Here is an 11,415-nt window from a genome sequence, read left to right as displayed (position 1 = left end):
GCCACCGCGGCCGGCCATAAGACCTGGATTGCCGCCAGTGTGCCTTGGACGAATACACTCGACGCACCAGAGCTGACCAGCTGTACGTGCAAACGACCATAACCTGCATCGTTTGAAAACCACGTGAACATGTGACGGCACGAGTCAAACCATGCACGTTGAAACCTTCCCGTCTCCTCTATATCACTTTTGTTACGCAACCTTCCCTTCTACGATAACGTATGAAAGAAACCTTCCCTTAGGATTTCTATCTCTTACTTAATAATAACAAATGAAATCTTCGCTTTGAAATTAATTCTCTTTCACAATAATAATAAGTGCAATCTTCGCATGGAAATTTAAATGCAGCTTATTAAAAGTGATTTGCTGATTATTTCGACGAAACATAGAATGTGTCGTCGTCGTGGCCCTCAGTCGTTACCTGCAATAACCCAAAACTGTTCCTTGCTTTTTTTACTGTTACTGGATTGCCATCTGACTGCTACATCGGACTGCGCCATGAATATACTTACTCTGTTTTACTATACTCTATTAGCTGCTGGTGGGCTGTCATAATAAGTGGCTGTATTTATTACCAAAGCTGACGTTATTCTTTAATAGCAAAGCTGACGTTATTCTTTAATTAATTTGACTGAAGTTGCGTAATTCACAGTTAAACTTTTTCTTGACAACAATAAACTTTTGGAAAGTTTTACGTGCTTCACATCTCGCTTACTACTGACTTCCCACGAACGCTAAAGTGCGCTCTCTCGCGCCGACAATGCTTTCTGGTGCAGACAATCCCTGCTACTATTACAAAATGTATCAATGCGCGGTCTTTCCCACTCTTTTCTTAAAATGTATCCATACGCGGTCTCTCCCGCCCATTTTAAAATTATATCAATGTGCGGTCTCTCCCGCCAACAGAACTTTGGTGGAGACATTCCCTGCTACCAAAATAATTTCCAAAATGGAGAATATTAATTATTCCTACTTAATACTATTAATAAAATATAAACATCCTTCATAAATTGTGATTTGACAATAGACAATAGAGATATACACGTCTTACAACGTCGATGCGGTGGTGTGAGTAGAGGATGGGCTAGAGGTGTGCGTGCCAGTAGTCGCAGTGCTAATAATCGGCTCACAGGCCCTTTTGTATATACTGTGGTAGCTGTACGACCTGCCATTGCTGCCCTTACAATACGACGATCCTGGCGGGCGTCTGTGCTGCGTGGACTTCCAGATCCTTGTCTAAGGACGTGAGAATGTTCATGTGACAAGTGACACGGGAATCGTTCAACAACTGCTGCCACTGTCCAACGGATGTGGCAGTTCTCCAAAGGCCTCTCGGAAGGCTATAATTTTACTTCTTTCAAACGCTGGCTGTTTAGGCCGAGCGGTTCTAGGCGCTTCAGTCCGGAACCGCGCTGCTGCTACTACGGTCGCAGGTTCAAATTCTGCCTTGGGCATGGATGTGTGTGATGTCCTTAGGTTAATTAGGTTTACGGAGCGAGGTGGCGCAGTGGTTAGCACACTGGACTCGCATTCCGGAGGACGACGGTTCAATCCCGTCTCCGGCCATCCTGATTTAGGTTTTCCGTGATTTCCCTAAATCGCTTCAGGTAAATGCCGGGATGGTTCCCTTGAAAGGGCACGGCCGATTTCCTTCCCCATCCTTCCCTCACCCGAGCTTGCGCTCCGTCTCTAATGACCTCGTTGTCGACGGGACGTTAAACACTAATCTCCTCCTCCTCCTTAATTAGGTTTAAGTAGTTCTAAGTCTAGGGGACTGATGACCTCAGATGTTAAGTCCCAAAGTGCTCACAGCCATTCGAACCAATTTTCTTTCAAACTTGTTCTGATGGCTGTAGGAAGCACGAGTGCGCATCCGAGGCATGGTTGCTTGCTTGTTTCACACGTTCGCACTACACCCAGCCTTCTGGCTGTCAAAGTGTAAACATATATGGGGCTTTGATAGCCATCCCATTAAGCTCTTGTTGGTGGAGACCATTATTAGTTCATCTACTATCCGCCAGGTGGCGTATTCCGTCACTGGATCAAAATCGAAGTCGTCTTTGTAGGTGTACAATTTTTTTTCCCCAGCAGTGTATTTTCAAATAACAGTGCTCCGAGGTGGGGGGAAGGGCAGAAAATCTCTTCCAATACATGAAACAATAATTAAAGGGAACTATACGAATCTTGACACATAGACATGGCCGAGAAACTGCGTGCTCTACGAGGAAAAACCAAACACAACGCTAGATTCAGAACGTTTAAACCGAAGTTACTCCTAGGCGTTGTGCACTCGGTCTTCTGGGAAGCAAACACCTCGTTAGAGATCTCTCTTACTATGCTTTTTCGACAAACGGCCACCTTTCCAAATCCTGCCTGGAGAGCCTTGTGTGAGGGAACTAAATACACTACTGGCAATTACAATTGCTACACCATGAAGATGACGTGCTACACACGCGAAATTTAACCAACAGGAAGAAGATGCTGTGATATGCAAATGATAAGCTTTTCAGAGCATTCACACAAGGTTGGCGCCTGTGGGGACACCTACAACGTGCTGGTGAAACGTTGTAAGGAGGAGAAATGCGTACCATCACGTTTCCGACTTTGATAAAGGTCGGATTGTAGCCTATCGCGCTTGCGGTTTATCGTATCGCGACATTGCTGCTCGCGTTGGTCGAGATCCAATGACTGTTAGCAGAATATGGAATCGGTGGGTTCAGGAGGATAATACGGAACGCCGTGCTGGATCCCAACGGCCTCGTATCACTAGCAGTCGAGATGACAGGCATCTTATCCGCATGGCTGTAACGGATCGTGCAGCTACGTCTCGATCCCTGAGTCAACAGATGGGGGCGTTTGCAAGTCAACAACCATCTGCATGAACAGTTCGACGACGTTTGCAGCAGCTGCGGTTACCCTTGACGCTGCATCACGGACAGGAGCGTCTGCGATTGTGTACTCAACGACGAACCTGGGTACACGAATGGCAAAACGTCTTTTTTTCGGATGAATCCAGGTTCTGTTTATAGCATCATGATGGTCGCATCCATGTTTGGCGACATTGCGGTGAAAGCACATTGCAAGCGTGTATTCGTCATCGCCATACTGGCGTATCACCCGGCGTGATGGTATGGGGTGCCATTGGTTACATGTCTCGGTCACCTCTTGTTCGCATTGACGGCACTTTGAACAGTGAACGTTACATTTCAGATGTGCTACGACCCGTGGCTCTACCCTTCATTCGATCCCTGCGAAACCCTACATTTCAGCAGGATAATGCACGACCGCATGTTGCAGGTCCTGTACGGGCCTTTTTGGATACAGAAAATGTTCGAGTGCTGCCCTGGCCAGCACATTCTCCAGATCCCTCACCAACTGAAAACGTCTGATCAATGGTGGCCGAGCAACTGGCTCGTCACAATAAGCTAGTCACTACTCTTGGTGAACTGTGGTATCGCGTTGAAGCTGCATGGGCAGCTGTACCTGTACACGCCATCCAAGCTTTGTTTGACTCAATGCCCAGGCGTGTCGAGGCCGTTATTACGGCCAGAGGTTGTTGTTCTGGGTACTGATTTCTCAGGATCTATGCACCCAAATTGCGTGAAAATGTAATCACATGTCAGTTCTAGTATAATATATTTGTCCAATGAATACCCGTTTATCATCTGCATTTCTTCTTGGTGTAGCAATTTTAATGGCCAGTAGTGTACTTGTCGTCCACCTGCGGCTGAGATTTCGCCTCAGTTTTGGAACAAATTTTTGTGGTGGCGAACTACTCTTAAAGGGATTCTTATCTGTCGTCGCTATCCAGCCCGTAGATTCCTAAGAGACCACTCCCTCTACCGTACAACAAAAAAAAAAAAAAAAAAAAAAAAAAGCAGAAATTAGTTGAAATCAATAAAAATAACTGTCACTGTAGGTACTGAATCTCGATAGCAATTATTATATGCCCCGTCAGTGATCGACTATTTGACCAAGGTAAATGAGCATAAAATATTCAAAAATACTTGTGTGTGTGATTGTGGGGCCGGGGGGGGGGGGGGGGCAGGATTTCAGAGACGACTGGCTTCCTAACGAAAAATGCAATAATTTTTTATTCCAATTAAATTACTTTCATTTACTAGAAACAATAGATATACGCAGAAATGAGAAACAAAATTACTTTGCGGAAGATAACTTTCATGAGCAGTGGTGTAGAGTTTTCATAGTCAGTTTTGCCCAGACAGTCTCAAAATACTTCCTTCGCAGAAAGCGTACGCTGGATGTGTTACTTGGAACAGACTGATAACGCAGATGGAAACCACTCGTGAAGGCTCTTATTTTAGATGAAAGAAGACGACAAGTTCTTGGTGCCATTTACCGGGCGGAGACCGACCTCCAGTAGAGCATGATATATTGTGGCTTGCCTTTCCTTTGTAGGGAGAAGTCTAATCTCTTGCAGGCCATTGAGCAAGTAATTTAACTGGGTGTTCCGGGAAGGAAATGCTCACGAGAAACTGCTGGGTGGTACCGGGACGTTTGAAGTTAAATATCACGGACGCACTTGCTCTTTAGCGTTGCGTCTGTCCTCTGTTCGCCAGCTGAAGCTTGAATTTCAGTCAGCTGCGAGCAGTTCGACTTTACGACCAACGATGTTAATCACACGGATAATAAATTCTGTGAGTCTGAGGCAGAGTAAATAGCTTTGGGGCGTGTGACAGCGTTATAGTGTACTTCGTTATCGTAAATATTTTCAAATCTTGACAAATTGTGCTTGGAAGAGACGTTAGTTGTAAACACGCTTTTGATATCTTGTTTTTGTTTTGTATTTACTGTAACAAATCTATTGAATGGTTTGCTATCACGCTCAGCATACTGTCATACTTCTCGATCTCTTAGTTTCTGAATGTCCAGTACACGCAAAATCCTGAAGAAGCGTTTTTCAGAAGCGCAATTTTTCTCTGCACTTACAATTTTTTCCGTTTGTTGCCACCTGTAGAACTGAATAAACTGTTAACATATCTCTCCTCCTGTAAGGTTCTTGTTGTGGTTTCTTTCCTCGTCTGTTCATGCAATAACTTTTCGTTTCATCAAATCATCTCTGAAGAAAGCAGTATAGCGCCCGGGACTTATTATTTCCATAAGTTTTATTGTGCCTAAGGGGTAGTTTTAAATCATAATTTCCAACCTCATCTAATTAAATCACAATATTTCCGGAGTACTCGATTGCCCGGAGTTAATTATAAAGTTCAAATTAACGTAATTTTCAAAACAGAAAAACAAGCACTTATTCTGTAAAGTTAAAGCGAAAGTACCGTTGTCGAGGCTATCATAACAACACAGAAGTTAATACGCAGTTACGTGATACTTTCTGAAGCACGTTGACAATGATATTTGTACTGTTTACCTCTTTAATACTTTAATACAATTTATTTTGAGAAATTCCACACATAAATACCTTACATTTCAAATCGGTCGCAAGGCCCAATGGGACAATTGTTTGTTTTCTGTTTTAAAAACCGGTTATCAGTGATTTATTTCGTGTAATGTTTGTCCTTTGGTAATGAATAACGATGAAGACCAGGGTGAATCAAGCAGTAGCAACCTATCTTCATAACCGTACCACTTTTCTCGCTATAAAACTTAGGCAGTCGCCTGTATACTAGTAGCATGACTAAATCAGGCCAAAATATCTTCACATATCGTTCATGAAATAGAAATAGATCGGGCCGTTTCTTTTACTAAGGCAATCGAGAGAATAAAATTTGTGGGTGTTGTAGTTAAACGTCAACTGAACATGAACTAGGAAAGATAATTTTATACTTTGTTTGTCACACTATAATTACGTTAACTTTTATTGTGGCATGAACTTACTTATCAAAGTAGAGCAAATAAATCTCACAAGTTGTTGCTTAAGCAGAACACTCTGTCATTAAACGTGAAACGAGGGAAGAATTCTGTGAAATCCCAGATGTCAATATACATGAGTCAACTTATACAATAGTAACAGGAAAAAGGATTGTATTCTTCAGAAATGAGAATCAAAAGCATATATGAAACTGATCTCTCTTTGCAAGAAAAAAATCAATAATGAATCGTCTTGCCTTAGCTCAGTTAAACGTTACTTAGCATCCGATGAACAGATGGCAGCATCTTTAAATTGTCCAAAGCAAGACGTGACCTAGCTCAATACGACTATGTCACCATTGATCATCAAAACGCGAGCGAACCTAGCCTACTTATTCTTCCATCCGAAGAAATTTAATATTCATAGTTCTACATTAATAATCAGCATTGGTGACCGAACACTTCCGGCATAAGAAGTCAGCCTCATTCTGCCAACGGCCTTGTCAAAGAGGACGGAGGAGTGCACGAAGGTTCAGGTTGGGGGGAGGAACTGTTCCTCAAGGCGAAAGAATCAGCAGTGATCAACGGCATGAGGATGCAGAAGGCAATGGAAACAACTGCATTAAAGACCATAACGTGTATCCACACTACAAGTTGCCTGTAATTGAAAAAGTAATGTCATGATCTCTCCGTTGGTGAAAGATTCCGGAATAGGCCCCCATCCTGGTCTCCGAGAGGGGACTGTCAAGGGGGGAGGAGACCATGAGAAAAAGACTGGAGAACCAACGAAAGGATAACGTTCTACAAGTTGGGGCGTGGGATGTCAGAAGCTTGAACGTGGTAGGGAAACTAGAAAATATGAAAAGGGAAATGCAAAGAATCAATGGAGATATAGTAGGGATCAGTGACGTAAAGTGGAAATAAGACAAGGATTTCTGGCCTGACGAATATAGGGCAATATCAACAGCAGCGGGAAACGGTGTAAAGGGAGTAGGATTCGTTATGAATAGGAAGGTAGGGAAGACAGTGTGTTGCAGTGAACAGTTCAATGATAGGGTTGTTCTTATCAGAATCGACTGCAAAGTAACACCGACAACAACAGTTCAGCTATACACGCCGACTTCTCAAGCAGAAGATGAAGATAAAGAGAAAGTATATGCGGATATTGAAAGGATAATACAGCAGCATAAAGGCAAATGAAAATCTAAAAGTCATTGGGGACTGGATTGAGTTGTAGAGGAAAGGGGAGAATAAAAGATTACAGGGGAACATGAGCTTGGGACAAGGAGTGAGAGAGGAGAGCTGGCCGATGTGGCCGAGCGGTTCTAGGCGCTTCAGTTCGGAACCGCGGTGCTGCTAAGGTCGCAGGTTCGAATCCTGCCTCGGGCATGGATGTGTGTGATGTCCTTAGGTTAGTTGGGTTTAAGAAGTTCTAATCCTAGGGGATTGATGACCTCAGATGTTAAGTTCCATAGTGCTTAGAGCGATTTGAACCATTTTCTGAGAGAGGAGAAAGACTAATTGAGTTCTGTAATAAATTTTAGCTAGTAATAGCGAATACTCTGTTCAAGAATCAGGAGAGAAAAATGTATTCTTGGAAAAGCCCAGATGATACGGAAAATCTCAGATTACATTGTGGTCGGACAGAGATTCCGAAATAAGGTACTGGATTGTAAGGCTACCCAGGAGCAGATATAGACTCAGATCACAGTGTAGTAGTGATGAAAAGGAGGCTGAATTTTAAGAGGTCAGTCTGGAAGAATTAGTACTCAAAGTAGTGGGATACGGAAGTACTAGGAAGTGACGAGATACGCTTGAAGTTCTCTAAAGCTATACATACAGCAATAAGGAATAGATCATTAAGCAGTACTACTGAACGGGAATGGACATCTCTAAAATGGGCAGTTACAGAAGTCAGAAAGAAAAACGTAGGTACAGAGAAGATAACTGCGAAGAAATTATAGGAAACGGGGGAAACACTCAAGCTAATCGGTTAAAGAAGGAAGTACAAAAATGTTCAGGGGTATTCAGGAACACAGCTATGAAAGTCGTTGAGGAATGAAATAAATAGGAAATGTAGGGAAGCTGCATGAAAAAAGTGAAGAAATCGAAAAAGATATGATTGTCGGTAGGACTCACTCAGCACATAGGAAAGTCAAAACAACCTTTGGTAAAATTAAAAGCAAGTGTGGTAACATTAAGAGCCAAACGGGAATTCCAGTGTTAAATGCAGAGGAGAGAGGGGATGGTTGGAAAGAATACATTGAAAGCCTCTATAAGGGGGAAGATTTGTCTGGTGAGACAGAAGAAGAAACACAAGTCGATTTAGAAGAGATAGGGGATCCAGTATTAGAATCATGTGATGAAATAGGCAGAAGGCAATAGATAACATTCGATCAGAATTTCTAAAATCATTGGAGGAAGTGACTACAAAACGACTATTCACGTTGTTGTGTAGAATGTATGAGACTGACGACATGCCATCCAACCTTCTACAGAATACCATCCATACAATTCTGAAGACTGCAAGAGCATACAAAGGCGAGAATTATCGCACAATCATCTTAACAGCTCATACATGCAAAATGCTTAAAAGTATAATATACAAAAGAATGCAAAAGAAAATTGAAGATGTGTTGGATGACGATCACTTTGGTTTTAGGAAAGGTGGAGGCACCAGAAAGGCAATTCTGACGTTGACGTTGATAACGGAATCGAGACTAAAGAAAGACAAGACACGTGCAAAAACCGTTCGACAGTGTAAAACGATGCAAGACGTTCGAAATTCTAAGAAAAACAGGGGTAAGCTATTGGGAGAGACGGGTAATATACAATATGTACAAAAGCCAAGAGGGAACAATAAGAGAGGGCGACCAAGAACGAAGTGCTCGAATTGAAATGTTTGTAAGACAGGGGTGTTGTCTTTGGCCCCCTACTGTTTAATCTGTACACTGAAGAAGCAAATAAAAGAAAGATTCAGGAGTGGAATTACAATTCAAGTTGAATGGCTGTCAATGGTACGATTCGTTGATGACATTGCTAACCTGAGTGAAAGTGACGAAGAAATACATGATATGTTGAATGGAATGAGTACAGAATATGGATTGAGAGTAAATCCAAGAAAGACGAAAGTAATGAGAAGTAGCAGAAATGAGAACAGCGAGAAACTTAACATCAGAATTGATTATCACGATGCAAATGAAGTTAAGGAATTCTACTACCTAGACAGCAAAACAACCAATGAAGAACGGAACAAGGAGGACATCAAAAATAGACTAGCACTGCCAAAAAGGGCATTCCTGGTAAAGAGAAATCAACTAGTATCAAACATAGGCCTTAATCTGAGGAAGAAATGTCAGAGAATGCACGTATGGAGCATAGCGCCGTATGGTACTGAAACGTGGACTGTGGAAAAACTGGAACAGAAGAGGATCGAAGCGTTTGAGATGTGGTGCTACAGTCGAATGTTGAAAATTAGGTGGATTGATAAAACTGGAACAGAAGAGGATCGAAGCGTTTGAGATGTGGTGCTACAGTCGAATGTTGAAAATTAGGTGGATTGATCAGGTAAGGAATGAGGAGGTCCTGGGCAGAATTGGAGAGGAAAAGAACATGTGGAAAACATTGACAAGGAGAAGGGAGAGGATGATAGGACGTGTGTTAAGACATCAGGGAATGACTTTCATGGTACTACAGAGAGCTGTAAAGGGCAAAAATTGTACAGGAAGATAAAGATTGGAATACAAATAATTGAGGACAAAGGTTGCAAGTGCTACTCAGAAATGGAGAGATTGGCATAGGAGAGGAAATTATGGCAGGCAGCATCAAACTAGTCAGAAGATCGATGACAAAAAAAAAAGTTCTAGAACGGCTGCCGTAGGATTTTCAAAGTTTCGTTCCACTGCAGCCAGTTGATGATTTCTTCGATGAGTCAACGGAAACAGAGGGGAATATTTCTTTAGAGGAATATTTCTTTAGAATACACAAACAATGTATCCAAATACAATCAATACAGAGGTGCCGGCCCATGTGGCCGATCGGTTCTAGGCGCTTCAGTCCAGAACCGCGCTGCTGCTACGGTCGCAGATTCGAATCCTGCCTCGGGCATGGATGTGTGTGATGCCCTTAGATTGGTTAGGTTTAAATAGTTCTAAGTTTAGGGGACTGATGACCACAGATGTTAAGTCCCATTGTGCTTAGAGCCATCTGAACCATTTCAATACAAGGGTAGTGGAATTTAAGTTTGCTCAAAGACGGAGCACAAAGAGAATGGGACTTCTCTTAAACAAACTATTCAGGATATGTAGACATTAATTTAGGATATGTACCAGTGCGTCATCCCGCTTGATGATCTGTGAAGAAGGTGATGAGACTTCATGTTGGGATAAGCAGAAAATTATTCAATCTGATGTCGTAGGACACGCAGCAGCCACATGAACATCCTTCGCAGTTTCGACATGTCCCTTTTGGGCAACATAGCATCAACAGCGTCGGTAATCGTCCTTGTGGTGGATAAGTGTGGACACGATAATGAGTTACGTACCTGTAAAAGATCTCAGTCGCTCAGACCATTCCTGCCAAATATTAGTAGTAAAATCAGGTCTGGATGACTGCAGGCCTATAAAACACTTCACCTTGTGCCCAAATGGAAGATTTTTCAAGAATACTGGTAAACCAAGGTTGAGGTGAAGTTAATAGAGGGAACAATAAAAGTGAGAAATCTCTTCGTTTCTTACATTATTTATTTTACCAAAAAGGCCCTCAGTAGTAGCAATATTTCGCAAAACAAATAATCGCCATTAGGTCTCACATAGTCCTCCCAGACTCTTAAGTACTTCAGTAATAAATGCCACACTCGGTAAAAGACTTTGTGAAAGAGCGTTTTTCAAGTTTTCCACAGAAATTATTATACGAAGTGCTCAAAACAATTATAAAACCTGTAGATAATTAGGCCTATGCACTAAGTACAATGTTGTTATTACTGTCTAGAAATCAGTCTCTTAAACTGCCCAAAACCTGAAAAATTCCGTTGTCTCGGATAAAGTACCAATCTGTTTGTTCAAACATATGGAGCATTTTAGAAAACGTAATAACTGAGTCATTCGCATCAGGGGATTTGACATTGAGTCTAAATCTGATGGCCGAGCGGTTCTAGGCGCTTCAGTCTGGAACCGCGCGACCGCTACGGTCGCAGGTTCGAATCCTGCCTCGGGCATGGATGTGTGTGATGTCCTTAGGTTAGTTAGGTTTAAGTAGTTCTACGTTCTAGGGGACTGATGACCTTAGAAGTTAGTCCCATAGTGCTCAGAGCCATTTGAACCATTTTCTAAATCAGGCAAAAGTTGTTCCTCTGATACATAAAGGTATATAAAAGCCGTAGAAAGTTACACTCCCATTTCTATGTTGTCATTATTCCAAAAAATACTAGAATTTTTTATCAAATGATAAATGAATTAGTGGAAAATATATAACGTTCTAAGTGAGTCGTAGTTTGGCTTCTGGTATGGTAGAAGTACAGAATCAGGCATTGCAGAATTCGCTAAAGGAATATTTCATGTTTTTGACTACTATGAGAGTGTTACAAGCATA

At 42.1% G+C, this 11,415-nt stretch overlaps 1 non-coding gene across 1 annotated transcript; it reads left to right on the top strand.

Moving 5' to 3' along the window:
• The first annotated feature begins 1,493 nt into the window (after nt 1–1,493).
• On the top strand, nt 1,494–1,566 carry Trnaa-cgc (transfer RNA alanine (anticodon CGC)). Its single transcript has one exon. It is a non-coding gene; the product is annotated as a tRNA-Ala (tRNA).
• Nucleotides 1,567–11,415: the final 9,849 nt, after the last annotated feature.

This window comes from Schistocerca nitens, chromosome 1, assembly GCF_023898315.1.
Source record: "Schistocerca nitens isolate TAMUIC-IGC-003100 chromosome 1, iqSchNite1.1, whole genome shotgun sequence".
NCBI lineage: Eukaryota > Metazoa > Arthropoda > Insecta > Orthoptera > Acrididae > Schistocerca > Schistocerca nitens.
The sequence above is the reverse complement of the archived record's forward strand: the minus strand, read 5'-3'. Positions and strand labels throughout refer to the sequence as shown.